Consider the following 16,367-nt stretch of genomic DNA (forward strand, 5'->3'; position numbering starts at 1 on the left):
AGTACGTGCAGCCGCAGAGAAGGCCATCATCTATCATTATATGGATGATATCCTTGTGTGTGCCCCCAATGATGATCTACTCACGCATGCGCTTGACCTAACGATCGATGCATTGATTGTTGCAGGGTTCGAGCTCCAGGAAAAGAAAATTCAAAAGATGCCACCTTGGAAGTATTTGGGCTTAGAAATTGGAAATAGGACCATTGTTCCTCAAAAACTAGAAATCAATCCAAAGATCAAGACCCTTGCGGATGTCCACAGGTTGTGTGGGTCTTTGAATTGGGTAAGACCATGGCTCGGTCTGACTAATGAAGACCTTGCCCCTCTTTTCAATTTATTGAAAGGGGGAGAGGACCCAGGTGCTCCTAGGTCTGTTACCCCAGAGGCACGGAAAGCTCTAGAAAAGGTTCAGATTGCAATGTCCACAAGACAGGCCAACCGATGCCGGCCTGACCTGCCATTCAAATTTATCATCCTAGGTAAGTTGCCACACCTCCATGGAATTATTTTCCAGTGGGAGGAAAAACAAACACCTAAGGCAAAGAACACACCAAAAAAGGACCGGGACCGGAGGGACCCTCTCTTGATCATAGAATGGGTTTTCCTCAATCACAAAAGGTCCAAGAGACTGACAAAGCCTCAGGAGCTGGTAGCAGAACTGATCCGAAAAGCAAGGACCCGGATCAGGGAGTTAGCAGGATGTGATTTTAAGTGCATTCACATTCCAGTTGAGTTAAAATCAGGTCAAAATACTATGAAAATACTGGAACAATTGTTTCAAGAAAATGAAGTGTTGCAGTTTGCTCTGGATTCCTACTCAGGACAAATTTCGGTAGCGCGGCCCGCTCACAAATTGTTCGAACAAGATGTTCAATTTACCTTAAAACTGAGAAGTGCTCTAAGTAGGAGACCTTTAAAAAGGGCTCTAACTGTCTTCACAGATGCATCCGGGAGGTCCCACAAGTCTGTTATGACTTGGAAGGATCCTCAAACCCAGCAGTGGGAGACAGACATTGCTGAGGTGGAAGGTTCACCTCAGGTTGCTGAATTGGCTGCAGTTGTTAGGGCCTTTGAAAGGTTCTCAGAACCATTTAATCTGATTACAGACTCTGCATATGTGGCAGGAGTAGTATCCAGGGCAGATCAAGCAATACTGCAAGATGTGTCTAACATCGCACTTTTCGAATTGCTCTCAAAACTGGTAAAGTTAGTCACTCACCGAGAGCAACCATTTTATGTGATGCATGTCAGATCACACACTGACTTGCCGGGGTTTATCGCTGAAGGCAACAGAAGGGCAGATGCTCTTGCTGCACCTGCAGTGATGGCCACTCTCCCAAATGTTTTTGAACAGGCAAAAATCAGCCACCAGCTTTTCCACCAAAATGCACCTGGCCTGGTTCGTCAGTTTAACATCACTCGAGAACAGGCCAAAGCGATTGTGGCCACATGCCCAAATTGCCAACAACATGCACTCCCTACAGTGAGTACGGGAGCAAACCCAAGGGGACTGAACAGTTGTGAACTGTGGCAAACAGATGTAACACACATACAGTCTTTTGGACGGCAGAAATATGTTCATGTTAGTGTAGATACCTTTTCTGGAGCGGTCTATGCTTCTGCCCACACAGGAGAATCATCTATTGATGCTACTAAGCACCTCTTGCAGGCTTTTTCTTTCATGGGCATCCCCAAGGAGCTGAAAACTGATAATGGGCCTGCTTACAAATCCAAGGAATTTGGGAGCTTCCTGCAGCAATGGGGAGTAGAGCACAAAACTGGCATCCCCTACTCCCCTACAGGTCAAGCCATTGTAGAAAGAACTCACTGTGATATTAAAAGGGTCCTGGACCAGCAACAACAGGTTCTGAAGGTGGAACCTCCCCACATCCGGTTATCCAGGGTGCTATTCACAATAAATTTTCTGAACTGTTCTTTTGACAGCCTGAACCCACCCATCCTACGCCACTTTGGGGGGAGCAATCATAGGTTAATTAAGGAAAAACCTCCAGTTTTAGTAAAGGACCCTGAGACTTGGAAAATGGTGGGACCTTACAAATTGGTTACTTGGGGACGTGGATATGCCTGTGTGTCCACCCCCTCTGGTTTAAGGTGGGTTCCTTCCAAATGGGTAAAGCCCTATGTTCCCAAGGCCTCAGAGAAATCTACAGAAGCACCCCAGGTTGCTCATGCTGCCTGGAGAAGAAAACGCCGCACATGTTCTCTGGAAGAAATTCCATTTAAACCTCCAATCTGGAATAGTTTGTAATATATATTTGTCTTAAGTTTCCTTTTACTGGTTTAGATCCTGCTGTTCGTGTGCAGTCTCGAGACGCCATGAGACCGAGCCTGCTTCTCGTCCTACTTGTGATCATTTCTCCAACGACCTCCTGGTTAGTCCCTCAGCCCAAAGCGAATGTATGGACCACTCTGGCCAGAGCCCTTGGACAAGATCACATTTGCCTCTCCACCGCGACAGCCTCTGACCCCCTGTCAACTTGCCTGGTGGGAGTTCCTTTTAAATCCTCAGAGTTCCCAAATGAAATGTGGAGTGCCTTAAATGAAGTTAACTTACTCGCACCTTCCCCTGGCCATTACCCTGCTGACAATCCTTTACTGTTTTGGCAGGAGTGGGCGAGAAAGTTACCAGTATCAAAAAGGGAGCCACAAGAGTTCCATCTCTTAGGCTCCATGAATGCAACCTTTTGCATTCACTTTAAATTCAATTCAATTCCCGCTTGCCATATCATGAAGCTAAACCAAACACCTATTCTGACCCTAGCAACCCACACTACACAGACAAGAACTGGTGTGAAAATTCAGTTTTAGTCATTCACTCATCTGGTGGTGATTACAAGCCTCGTGAACTCCCAAAAGGTGTGTTTTTAATATGTGGAGACAGAGCATGGGCAGGTCTCCCTCCTCGTCTGCTCGGAGGTCCATGTACCTTTGGCAAGCTGAGCCTGTTAACACCAAATCGAACAAACCTAATACATTGGCAAACTAAAAACAACACACATACATTGGCTATAAAAAAAAGAGACCTAAGGCAATTAGACCCTGACTGTAATTCAGAAATTGTTCACTGGTCCAGACTTAAGGCCACCGCAATTACAGTCCTTCTGCCGTGGATCTCGGCAGCAAAAACCATGGGCGAATTAGGCCGATTGGAATGTTGGGTTGCAAAACAGGCAAACCTCACTTCTACTGCCCTGAGTGACCTCTTATCAGATGAGGAAATCACCAGGCAAGCCACCATTCAAAATAGGGCAGCCATAGACTATCTGCTCCTTCTGCACAACCATCGCTGTGAAGAATTTGAAGGACTCTGCTGTCTTGACTTGTCATCAAAGGCAGAGAACGTACATGCCACAATTGACAAGATGAAAACCATGGTGAGCGACATCAAGAGAGAAACTGACGACTGGCTGAATGGACTGTTCAATGGCTGGGGACTCTCGGGCTGGTTGGGATCTATTCTGAAAACTGTGTTTTTAGTGCTGTTTATTTTAGTTATAGTTATTGTAGTTTTTAGCATTGTTTTTGGACTAATCAAACGCATGGTTCTCAAGTTAGTTTCAAGCTCATCTCCCCCTCCTGAGGTCTACCATTTGGAAGCCCTCAGTGCTCCAATGGATGACCTAGAAGCCTCAGTGGAAAACACTGACCCTCCTGTAGAGGAAGAACTGATTTACCAACCATGGTTTAGCAATCATTCTGCACCACAAACACAGTCCTCTTCTTTTTAAACAAAACTAGGGGGAGATGTTGTGGTGTGCTGTATTGTCCCATTTTGGCCTTCCAGGTCACTTTCCCAGGTGTGCCTATACTCTTTCCCTTCCCCCTTGCCCCCATGCTGAGTGAGTCCTGTCAATCAGGCTAAACGTTCCAGCAAGGCGTTGTGTGGTTGGTCAAGTTCAAAGGATGCCACTCAGGCCCAGGGGTCATTGGCCTGTCTGGGTGTCATCTTCCCCTGAGACCCTGCCCCTCTCACCTGGTTGGTGGCTCACCTGTACCTCCCCTCCCCCTGTCCCTGAGCTTAAAAAGGTCATCAGACTATGCGGTCGATGGTTCTGTTGGAGCAGCTCCTCACGTTCAGACCTCTGTAACCATGGAATAAACCTCTGGACATTAAACCCTCCAGCAGAATCCATCTCCTTTTTCTCTTCACCATCGCCTGAAGCTATCCTCCTGAGGTAACGGGGTCCCTTACAAGCCTGGACTTGTTCAGTGCCCAGCTGCAACCACCAGCAAGCTAAGGTATCTCTGGGGTGACACACCGCAGTTGCTGCCTTTGGCCCAGCAGCGAGGGTCAGACTGGCCCAGGCACAATCTAACTGGTAATATTGGGAGCCTTTTTTTCCAATAGCTTTATCTTCCTCCCTCCTTAAATACACCTTCAATGCCTCTTTTAATAACTCATTAATGTCCTTCTCTTGCCAATCTTCCATCTTTTCCAGTTTTCTCCATATATCAGGCCGAGATTTGGTAACAAATTGGACTTTTAGTAGCATTTGACCTTCCGGGGTGTCTGGGTCTATTCTAGAGTACAACTGAAAGTTCCGCCTTAGGCGATTAAGCCAGGCAGCAGGAGCTTCATCTTTCTCCTGTGTACCCTCAAATGCCAATTGGGTATTAGTTCCTTTGGGAACTGACTCCTTAATCCCCCGTATTATCAAAGACCTATATTCCCTCATGGCCTTCCTCCCCTCCTCCTGGTTAGGGTTCCAGTTGGGCTCCATTAGTGGCAATTTCTGTTCACCTGTTGGCACCTGGGGTCCTGGACTGTTATCTTTCTCCCAAATTTTTATGCCAGCCGCCCTTATCATCTGGACCTCTTCCGGGGAAAATAATATACTCAGGATGGAATTCATCTTCCCCCAAGTGTAGATATTTGGACCTAGAAATTGATCCACTTGGTTGGCTATGCCCACTGGGTCCTCAACTAAATGCACCAACTCTTTCTTGAATCCTCTCACCTCAGAAGCAGTTAGGGGAGCATTCACAAAGCCAACACCTCCCGCTACTCCTCCCATAGGAACCTCTCGGAGGGGAAAGAGTCTCTCTGCCTTGGAGGTCTTGGATCTGGTGCTACAGTACGGCCCATCTTCAGATGCCAAACTACTTTGAGGGTTTTCTGGGTTACCCTGAATGTTCTGCCCATCAGCAGGTATATTTGCTGATAGCTGTCTATCGGGCGAGGAGGCATTTGTGTCCCAACTAGGAGGAGGTAAAGGGACAGCAATAGGAGGGGGAGAAGAGCCTGAGTAGTTATTAAGCAGAGCTGGAGAAGGGGTGGAGAATACAGCAGGTGGAGTAGGCCCTTGTGGTGATGCAGAAGGGACTGGAGGAGATACTGGGTTTATCATAGCAGAAGCTGAAGAGGAAGAAGGAGGAGTTTGAGCAGGTGGTAATGAGATGGCAGCGGGGGGAGGAACCGGACCTGCCATTTGAGGTGCTTGAAGAAGAAGATTATAAGGTGGAGGGGCAGAAGGAGGCAAATAATCCAGGGGGGCCCATCTTTTACTAGTCCTATCATCTCCTCCTTCATTCCTCTGTACCTTACAAATTCGCACCCCTTCATCCTCAACAGCGCTCTTTACCCAGCAAGCTACATACAATAATTGCTCAGGATCAGTATCCCCTCGAGCTGTCAGATAATTATTTAATTGTTGGCACATCCACTTATCCTTTGTCCCACACCAAGGCCATCCTCCTTGCACCTCTAATTCTGGCCAGACTTCCATACAATAATGGATCATTTTCACTTTATCTAATCCCTCCGTGGCCTCTATAGAATCCCATTTTACTAACAGTTCTCCTAAGGGACTATTGGGATGTATATACCTCAGTCTCTTGCCAGTCTTTTTATTACTACAACATCCCATTTTTCAAGTCTCAATAAAAAAAATCCCGAAGGTGCCTCTACTGACCGGGAATTTCAAAAAAACCTTGTTTGAGGAGCTCCAGCCTCCTCCATTGAACTTCAAATTTCTGTCTGATGCTCAGGGCTTTATACTGAAACAACTGCCCAATCTCTTGATTGCCCAACTTCCCAGCGTCAGGTCTTACATCTATCGGGACTTAAACACACGAAGCCACGGCCTAAGAATCCGGGTCGTGCCTGACACCCTCAGTCAGGAAAAACAACTGCCTGATTTTTAGTTTGCCTAACCTGCCAATTTTTAGGCTTCACCGTATCAGGACTTAAAAGCAAACCGCAGCCTCCTTCGCTGGGGTTTGTGCCTGACTCCTTTGTCAGGACTTACTTTGCCTGCAGGGCTTGTGAAACACCCGAATCCTTCTCGGGACTGACAAATCTTACTCGAATCCTTCTCGAGACTTACAAATGTGCCTGACCTCCCTTTGTCAGGACTTTGGGGTGCGTGCCACTCATACACAGTAATTCACTCCGCACGCCCGGAGTGGGGGGTCCCTTTATTCCCCCTTGGGAGACGACTTCGCTCACGCTAATTCCACTCGCGTCCCCCTGTTCCTGGCCGCTTTCCTCGCGAAAAGACGGAACCGCAGTACTGAGGGGTCCACTCTCGCTTCGAAGGTCCGGCTGCCGGCCCTCGTCTCACTCACACACACATGCGCACGTCTCCCACTCCCGCCACCGGATTTCTCACCAGTCCGGTGCTCCGGTGCTCCTCTGCGTCGCTGTCCTGAGCTGGTCCCTCTGGTCCTGGTAGCTAGCTGTCCTCTGAAGATCCAAGATGGCGAGTCCTGAGTCCTCTTGCGGCGTGGCTATCCCGGACGAGAGCCCCCAGCTAAAATAAACAAAAAGGGCCAGGAGACTTCTTCTCCTTTTTAATGCCTTTATTAAAAGTGATCAGCTCAGGATTGGGCGGCTCGACGGTCTGCAGCGTCCGTCGTCTCTCCCAAGGCAACTCAGAGGAGGAGGATATGCACAGCTCTGTCCACCAGGGGCAGAGCTGGGGGAAATCCAGTCCTCGTGGGAGCCTTTAGGCCGTGATGTCCCCGTCAGATGTTGCCTCGGTCCGGGTCTCGCTCCCCTCCCAGTCCTGGCCCGGGGGGATCTCGAGGACAGGGTGAGGAACGACGAAGGTTTCCCGCATCTCTGCAGGCCCAGCACTCGGTTCCTCACGTCCAGACATCACTCCAGTCTCTCAACTCTTAGGTGGCTCGTTGTTTTTGGGGTTTCTCCATGAGTTTGGAGATGAGGGTCCCATAAAGCATTCTGGTCTTGCGAGTCACTTTGCATAACCCCTCCCACCTTCTCAGGTGTCTTCCCTATTCTGAGAAAGGTAAAACTTAGCTTCGGGCAAGGTCCTCACCCAGGAGAAGGGCCATTACCTCGCCCCAGCCAGGGCTTTTACTAATACAAAAACAACCATTAACGACAACGACCCGTGATTACAATAACAAAGGCCGCAGCCCAGCAGTAGTGGTAACTTTTTAAAACAAAAAAATATTAACCAAATTTTTGTTCATAACAGACTCCATTTTCCAATTCGTTTTGGACCGTGGGTTTGGATATCTCCAGATTTATCCAGCATTAAGGATGCTCTTACCAGTCTTGAACCGGAGAGCAGCTCTTTTTCCCTGGATTGCTAACTGCAACGGGCTCGCCCCATTTCCCCCGACTCCAGCGGGAGAAGACCCTTTGGAGGGGGACGATCCGCTGCTTCCCAGTGCCCCGAACCGCACCGGGGTGGGGAGAGATTTTTCTCAGAGCCGAAAAAGTTTTTTTCTCTGCGTTTTCAGAGCATGCTCAGATAGAGCTGTCTTTGGGGGATGAAGAGTGGGCGGTGCCACCCCGGCCGGAGCCACGAGCACTGTCCCTGGCAGACCTGCAGACCCCGCCCCACTCAGAGATGGGGGCGGCACCGGCCTTTGAGGCCCCCCCTGCCGGCCCGGTGGGGCTGCCTCCCGGACCCGCCCTACGGCCACCTCCCCGGACGGTCCTGCCCGTGCCTCCGCCGGCTTCCACGCCTGCTCCTGAGAGCTCAGAAACACCGCTCCCTGCGGCTGCACCGCTGTTGCTAGGCAACAGAGATCCGGCATCACTTCCGCCGTGCCCCGCGGCTACACCGATGTTGCTAGGCGACAGCGATCCTCTGCCGCCGCCCCCCTGGCTGTTCCGCTGCTGCCCGTGCGGACTTCGCCAGATTCTGCGACTGCGCCTTCCATCGAGCCGACCCCAGAGCCAGGGGCAGAAGACACTGCTGCCGACCCCATGCCAGGCCCGCCAGCTTCTCCTGTAGAGGCAGAGCGTGTGTCTGTGCTGCCTCTCTCGGAGCCAAGCGACACAGCAGCGGCGTGTTCCCGCACACCCCCGCCACCTCCTGCCGAGCCAGTCCCTGTTCAGGATGATGCTGAAAACCCGCAGGACCCTCAGAGCAGCCCGCGGCGGCTCCTGCACCCAGCGTGACTTCCCCCCCCAAGTTTTTCGGGTTGTCCTGGGGCTGCCCCTGTGGGGGGAGCTGGGACAGGGGAAGAGGGTGTCAGCCTCTCCTTCTGTGGAGGAGGCGTGGCTCGCCAGCTGGGTGTGAGTGCAGCCCTGCTGCCTGCGTTCAAAATCAGCATTCTCGGCGGGTTGGGGGGTGTTTGGTCAGGGATTGCCCCTTGGAGGTTGCCATCTCTGCCGCCCCTCGTGCAGCCCAGCGGCGAGGGGCAGGTGGGTCCCGAGAGTCCTGCCTTTGGTCCCCAGCCCAGAGGGGGGTGGTGCCGTGAGGCAGATGGGAGACACACCTGTTGCATTTGCATTGCAGAGGCAGAGGGCACAGCGGGAAGCGATCATGGCTTGCTTGCTGTGGGGAACGAACATTCCTAGACCCGAGATGAGGGTTCTTGGGATGTCTTCTATTCCCCTGCTGCTGGCATGCCTTGGTGATTTGGGGGAAAAGAAGCGTTTGGTCACCCGTTCTGCCATTGTACTGGCAGTGTGGTGCCAGGCTGTGGGAATGCAGAGCCCGCCTGGAGGGTTGGGCCTGGGCTGTTGGGCTTGGGTCCCTGGGCCAGGGCCACCTCCCGGCCTCCTGATGGGTTTGGGGGTTTTGCTTCCCCCTTCTGGTCCTGGGCCTCCTTTCACATTGGCCAGGGCCCCCAGGGCCTCTCTTTGGCTGCTTTGCTGCTGCTGCTCTTTTCGATCAAAAAAAAAAAAAATTAAATTAAATAAAAAGAGTTGAAATAGCTGGCAGCATCTCTGAAGCATTGAAGGGCCAAAAATTAGCTTCAGCCCAAGCTGTTCAATAAAGGGCTGTGGCCAGGACATTCCAGAAGTTGTCTCAAATTGTTTGAAATTGTTTGATGACTGTCAATGACTTTTGATAACTATTGATGGACTTTGCTGCAGCAAGCCTGTTTCAGGACCAAAAAGGAGTTTCAGAGATGGCAAAGAGGAACATCTTCAGTCCATAGATTTTTCCTGAAACTCAGCTGATTGGACTTGGACTTTTGTAGAAGCGAAGGGAGACGACCCATCCTTTGATCAGCATCGAACTCCGATTTATTGATACAACATGCACATTTTATAACCGTGTTAATTAAGTTCATACATATTGCAAAACCCGAGCTCATCATTGGTTACAGATTACACACCAACCCCTCCTTTTGTTTTCAATACCTGTGGTTTGTTACTGAGACCAAGACTTGTTTTTCTCATCCAGTTATGAACGGTTCTCAAGGCCTCCATGTTTGTCACTTTGCTTTCCCATACTTATCCAAGGACAAGATATTTACTTGTTATTAAAAAACAGCCTGAGAACTTCTGCTGTTTACAGAAACGTGCCTGAGAATTTTGTTGTTTACAGGCTTGAGAATTTGATGCTTACAGCTGCCTTTTACTTTTCAATCAGCTGTGTATGATTATGGCATGTCTGAACAAAACTCTATAAGCCATGTCTGAGCAAAATTCTCCAACAGACTTTCTTTGCATTGTTTTTGCATTTTCTTATATTGTAAGATTGTTTTAGTGATTTGATAGAATTGTATGTTTTACAGGTGAAGAAATTCTCTGTTCATTCCACACCAGCACTTGAGTGAGGTTTTGATTGGCAACAGATAACCTGTCAGGTGTTTGTTCTTTCCTCTGCATGTGCCCAGCAGAGAAAATTACAAACACTTTTCTTTTTAATTTAATTAAATTTTAAAAAGGGTGACGTCACAGACATCTTTTGTGAAAAATCCTTTCTTGGGATTTTTCTCCCTTCTGAGAAGCTGTGGCCTCAGCAATAAAATGTAAACAGTGGTTATCTGCTGCTGTGGAATGCAACAGGTGGATTCGTGATTGGTCTCCTGTGGATGTTTGGATTTACTGACCACTCACGGCAGAGCTGCTCTCGCTCTGCCAGGACACAGACCTTTGTTATTCATTCTTTTCTATTCTTGGCTTAGCTAGCCTTCTGAGAACTTTTCCTTCTATTTCTTTTTATTATAGTTATAATGTAATATATATATCATAAAATAATAAATCAAGCCTTCTGAACATGAGATCAACATTCTCGTCTCTCTCTCACCCTCAAGACCCTTGTGACCAACATCACACTCCTTTGCAGGATTGCTGGAATAAAGGCTACCTCTGTGGAACTGCTACATGGTGCTGCTGTCTTTTTGTCCCTGTGTTGGCCTGGGGATATCTCCCAAGGCAGAGCTGAAATCACTGCTAAGAGCTGACTGCTTACAGCCACGGGCTGCCTGCCCCTTCTGAGGCTACCCAGCGGCTGAAGGACTGCCGAAGACCCCTAGAAAGTTGTCTCCTTGGGGACCTCTCTCTGGGAAGATTGCGGCATCCATGTCGAGCAATCAGACCCCCAACCATCCACCACAACAGTTCTCCAAACTCCCTTTGAAAGTAGGCTCAGCTGTCATATATATAAAGGGTCAAATTGCCAAGCCAACATGAATACTTTTTTGATGCAGAAAACATCTGGGTTTATTGTCAGTCATCCCATCCAGGAAGAGTCGGCCTGGCCACAGCCCAAGCTCTAATTGGTGGGTGTGACTTGACACATTTCAAAACAAGGCTCTTAAGAATAACAGTTATGAGTGAATGAATGGTTCAGATATCCTTTATCTTATTTCTGTATATGTGCCCTCTGGGCTCCCTGCTGGTTGGGTTTGCAGGATTACCTTTTCTGCCTGTGTTTCTGTGTAAAACTGTGACCAAATTCAGAGGGATCTGAGAAAATCGCTGGAAGGCCATGGCAACAGCCTTTAATTCAACAAATTGGCCCGAGCCTGACTTGTGGCCTTCCAGCACTTTGAGCCGTCAGTGAAGATGGTCGGTCCTGTTCCGTGTTGGCAAATGGGAAGGAGGGGCTTTCTAGGGAATATGGAATTTCGCCCAGGATTTGGGGTCCCTGGCACAGCCTGCACCCGCTCCAGGATGAGCGAGTCAGTCCCGCTTTCTTCTTCACCGCCCACCCCCACCACGCAGCCGATGTCTCGGCCATCTCCCCGGCGTTCCGCCCATCCCCCGCCCCTCCCGGAAATTGGACAAGCCGCAGCCTTTCCAGACCCTGCTCCTCCCGCCCCGGGAATGTGAGCGGGACAAACGACGGGGACTCCACAGAGCAAGGGGGGGGGAGGGTCTCGTCCCAGGGAAGGTGCTGGTCCCAAGGGAATGTTGGTCCCCAGAAAAGCACTGATCGTCAGATTTTGCAGCACGGTTGTGCCAGCACTCAGCTGCGAGGGCACGCCCCTACAGAGGGACAGGCTGTTGGTGTTCACTGCTGCCCCTGTCCGTGTCCCGTAGCAACCTGGAAGAAGCAGCGGGAGGCGAGCCAGCTGGGAGTGGCTAGGTGGGCTGGGGATCTTCTTCAGTGTCACAGTTCACGTCCCGGATGGGAGGCGGGCCGGCTGGAGGAACCAGAGCAGGCAGGAAAGCAGCCCCGGCAGGTGCTACGGGCGCCGCTGCCAAGGAACCGGCTGCCATCTGTGGAGCAGAGGGGTTGGTTTCAAGCTCCGGAGCAGGGGATCCGGCCACTGGCGGTGCTGCGGCTGGGGGCCCAGCCACGAGGGCCGCGGCTACGGGAGCGGTGACAAGCTGCGGTGCAGCCGCCGTCAGGGCAGCGACTGTTGGCACAGCCGCTGCCTCTGTGGCACAGCCCCGCCCATAGTGGTAGAACTGCAAAAAACATTAAGTCAGCTGAGTGACCCGCTGCACAGGAAAGAGGAGGAGGAGGCAGGTGTTCCGCAGCTAAATGTGTGGGGGGCGAAAGGGATCACAGCCCCTCTTGTGTGTGTGTTGTGCCCCTGTGGTGTCGGTGCCGCTGACATCTGCGCAGGCGCCATAGAAGAGGGGGGAAAAACCGGCGGGGGATGCGACATTAGCTGAAACAAATGCGCTGACGATGGCGGAGGGTTTGGCCAGTACATTTGTGCAGGACCAATAGCTGATGACAAGGGACCTGACAGGGCAATCAGTTCAGCTGGCTAACCTGCTGATGACGGAGGCGGTTCCACCCTCACCCACGGTGCGGGGCGGGAGATCAGTAGCGGGGGCAATGGCTCCTGCTGGCCGTGAAAGAGTCAGTCCCCGGCTCGCCGCAGAGGGGCTGAAAGCGAGGCCGGCAGGCGGGGCCAAGCGGCTTGTGGAGCAGCGAAAGGCTGCCTCGACGGGCGGGGCGAGGCTGGCCGAAACAAAGACATGTCCGCTGCTCCCACGGAGAAGTGATGGGTCTCATCGGTGGCTGGAGCTGGGCCAACTGTCACAGAGGCTTGCTAGCTGCTCTTTGCGAAGCAGGGAAAGCCCATTATGCTGATTGGGGTGGCGACACTCCCGGCGCCGCCTGCCCTGCAGCGCTGGATGGGCCGAAAGCGGCACGAATGGGGAAGAGCTGTCCTCCAGGTGCGGCCGGAAGGCGGCTACCACATTCTGCGGTGGCAGCCTTGCAGGAAAAGGATATGTCAGCTTCACGTAATCATAGGGATGAGGATATTTTGGCAGAACATAATCTCTAGGCAAGAGATAGATTCCACGAGGGGCCTGTAATAAACGAATTCACCAAATTTAAGAATCGTATAATTATCTTTATTATTATGCAAGCAAGAATAAGCAAGGTTCAGCGCTGGGCGGCCAGGAGTCCCCGCTCCTCTTAGGTGCGCGCCTTTCCCCCTTTAAAGTTCGCTTTTTATTGTCTCTTTCTTCCGGATTCCTGGATGACGTGGTCTGTCTTCTGCGCTTGCTCCTCCGGTTGCTAGGGAGTCTTTTTCTGCCTTCTGGTGGTCGTGGGATGAAGGCCCCAAGTCTTCCTCTTTGGCCGCTTTCCTTATAAGGCATATCTATAAGTCTAAATTCTACAAGCTAAGCAATTCTTGTAAGGTTAATAATTGTTACCATATGTGATGGTATCTAGTTACAGAGGGTCTCCTATACCTATGGGGTGGCATTTGCAAACCAAGCAATTCCAGCAAAGTTAATAATTGTTACCAGATGTAGCTGTATCTAGTTACAGAGGGTCTCCTATACCTATGAGGGGGGTTTGTAAACAAAGCAATTCTCACAAAGTTAAAGGTTTTACCATATGTGACTGCACACAGGTATACATTATATCCTGCTAAACAAGAGCTGTTTAGCTATTGTTTTATAATTTATCTAGCTATTAATGAACAAACGTATTGCTACTTATTACAGCACACATGTCTCTCGCAGGTCTGTGCTGAGGCAGGCAAAAGCCGGCAACCGCCCGGCCCGCCCATCCGACACAGAGACAGCATCTTTGCCCTCCAAGGTCCCCATTTCCAATTTGCTTCTCCTTGGGGTTTGGCCTTGCAAGGCTCTGGACAAGACTCCCCATACAGGTATTAATTGGGGCATAGTTGTAACCCCCCTAGCGACCTCCTCCCACAGACAGTGAAGTGATACGCAGAATAAATAAACTCCACAACCAGATATAGTTATGAAGTGGGTATGTATGTCAGCGCTCGGCACAAGCGAGATAGCTCTCGTGAAAACTTGTGCCCCGAGCTTCAGTCTGGCCCACATCTTTATTCACAAAGGTATCCCACATGCAATGCATTGCACAACTTTGCCATGCATATTCAACCCCTGGCCCCGCCTGTTCTCGCCTCGTATGGTAATCAGATCCATGCCCTTCTGGGCATGCGTTGTTTGCTGTGGTGGTCGCACAGGGGTCTCTGGTGGTCTCTGAGGCTGAAGATTGTGGTCTTCCTCATGGCTGAACTTTTGAACTTTTCTCCTTTGCACATGCGCTTTTGGTCCCTTGGTGCTTATCTGAGTACTTCTGTCGGCCTTGATTAGCTTGGAGACAGAGGAGTCCCTTTATCTGGGCTTTTTGTATCTCTTGGTCTTCTCTGGTATTGTTCTTTATGCAAGAAACTTCAGAAATTTGCATTTCTCTTTGCCCTTTGTACCATGGCAGAGGTTTCTTAAGTAAAAAGGTTAAAATTCAACACATAGTTCTACAGGCTAAACTTTAAATGCTTAATTCATATTGCTAATTCAAGTGAACTCCAAAAATCTCTATTTCATTCCCCCCTTTTCTTAAAATATGGTAAATTCTTTTACTATAGAGGTCTTGATCCAAATTTTGACCTACTATCATGACAGCTCTCTTTCAGCAGGATTCCATGAGTCCTAGAGAGTGAAGTCAAAATGGCCACACGTCTTAACATTCTCCAATTCCACATGAGTGTTAAAATAAACATCATTAAATTTATTGTAACTAAAATTAATAAAACTATAATGGGGTGACATAAAGTGTTCAAGATCCCAGTTGCGGTTGGTGACCATCCAAATAGTGCATCCCACCAGTTATGACTTGTGTCTTGTTTTACTCTTTGCAGGACTCTGTTAATTTCAGTTATGTTGTGATGGACAGTTACCAGAGTTCTCTGCCCATTCTTTTGAATCTCCTCTACAATTTTGATTAGATCCTGATGTTTCATTAATTGGTTTACTAGGGTTAAATTCATTCCAATGGGTGTGGGTGGTAACTCATTGTATGTTGTGTAGTTTGATTTTATTAACTGGTGGGTTATGATTGGTGCCAAATATACAAAGCCACACCCAGTAACCTTAATAAAGTTGCAAATACAAAAATTGGAATGATTCTTAATGGATAAGGAGACCTTGTTTTTATCAATTTCTATGCTATCACACACAGTCCTTAAGCACACACAGCCATCACCTATATACACCAGTACAGTTTGTTGGTTGGTATCTGGGTGGATCTCAAAGTGACAAATACCTTAGTCAGTGTCAAGGCATATGTCCTGAGCACTAATCAAATTACTCTCACAGATGAATCCCCGTTGTTCTTGAGCAATGCAAGGTTCCAGGTTCACGGTTTGCCATTTCTCCTGGATTTTCCAAGCCCATACCCTATGTTCTGAGGGGTATAATACTGACTTCTCATGATTTAACCCTAAGGCAACAATGGGGTGAATAGCGTGGACTGTGGCATTACGTATAGTGAGCACAAAGGCAGTAGCTGTGTTAGTGGTGGGATTATGTGTAAAATTTACCATGGTCCACCAAGACTGGAAATCTCTCTCGAAGTCTGTAGCACTGTCCCAGACAACTTTTCGTACCTCAGTTGGAAACACCCCTTCACTTCCTTCTCTTATCATTAAAGCAACTGTTGACTGTATCCATAATTGTGTTTGTATACAGCTAAGGGCTAAAGATATGTTATCCGGTGCCACCTTTAATGTGTCTACTAGTAAGCTATGATCTTGATCTTCAATTTCTCTCCATCTTGGCGGCACCCTTGAGACTTGCCACTGACTATTTCCCAATGCCAATAGAGACGACTAAAGGCTGTTTTAATTTTATCAAATTGCTGGTTCCTGCAGCTAATTTGTTCATTAATATTTTGGAGTCAATCCCATTCAAAACCCCTAACCCCGTCCCTAATATCCTGGTTAAATCCCTTCGTGTTCTGTCTCTGAAGTGTACTTGTTTTTGTAGCCATTTTGTCCATCCCTTGAAGGATGACCTTAGGAAGGGGGAGCAAGCTGGCTGAACCATCAAGATATTGGCTTTCGTTAACAGTTCAACACATTCAAGGGACCATTCTGGATTAAACAACAGTTGTTGTTGACCCATATTCCTTATTACATATGGGCCGACTTCATAAACCTTAGGTTCAAGCTTAAGTGGCATATTTTGGGTTTGTGCTTGAGTGCTGGGTTGGGTTGTAAGGGCTTGGCTATAGTGCTTATTTTAAATTTGAAAGATAGCCCAATAGTTTTGCATGCCCAGAGGCAAACCACATCAACAGTTTGTCTTAATGTGAAGTTGTACCAACAGTCTAATTCATTTGGACAATTGCAAACCTATTACAGCGACCTGAGTGGATCGCTGGGGATGGTGAGAGATGGACTAGAGTCTTGTTTCTTGATCAGAAGGCTGGATTTATTGATATATGATATAT

The sequence above is a fragment of the Melospiza georgiana genome, chromosome W, assembly GCF_028018845.1.
Source record: "Melospiza georgiana isolate bMelGeo1 chromosome W, bMelGeo1.pri, whole genome shotgun sequence".
In the NCBI taxonomy this organism is placed as follows: Eukaryota; Metazoa; Chordata; class Aves; order Passeriformes; family Passerellidae; genus Melospiza; species Melospiza georgiana.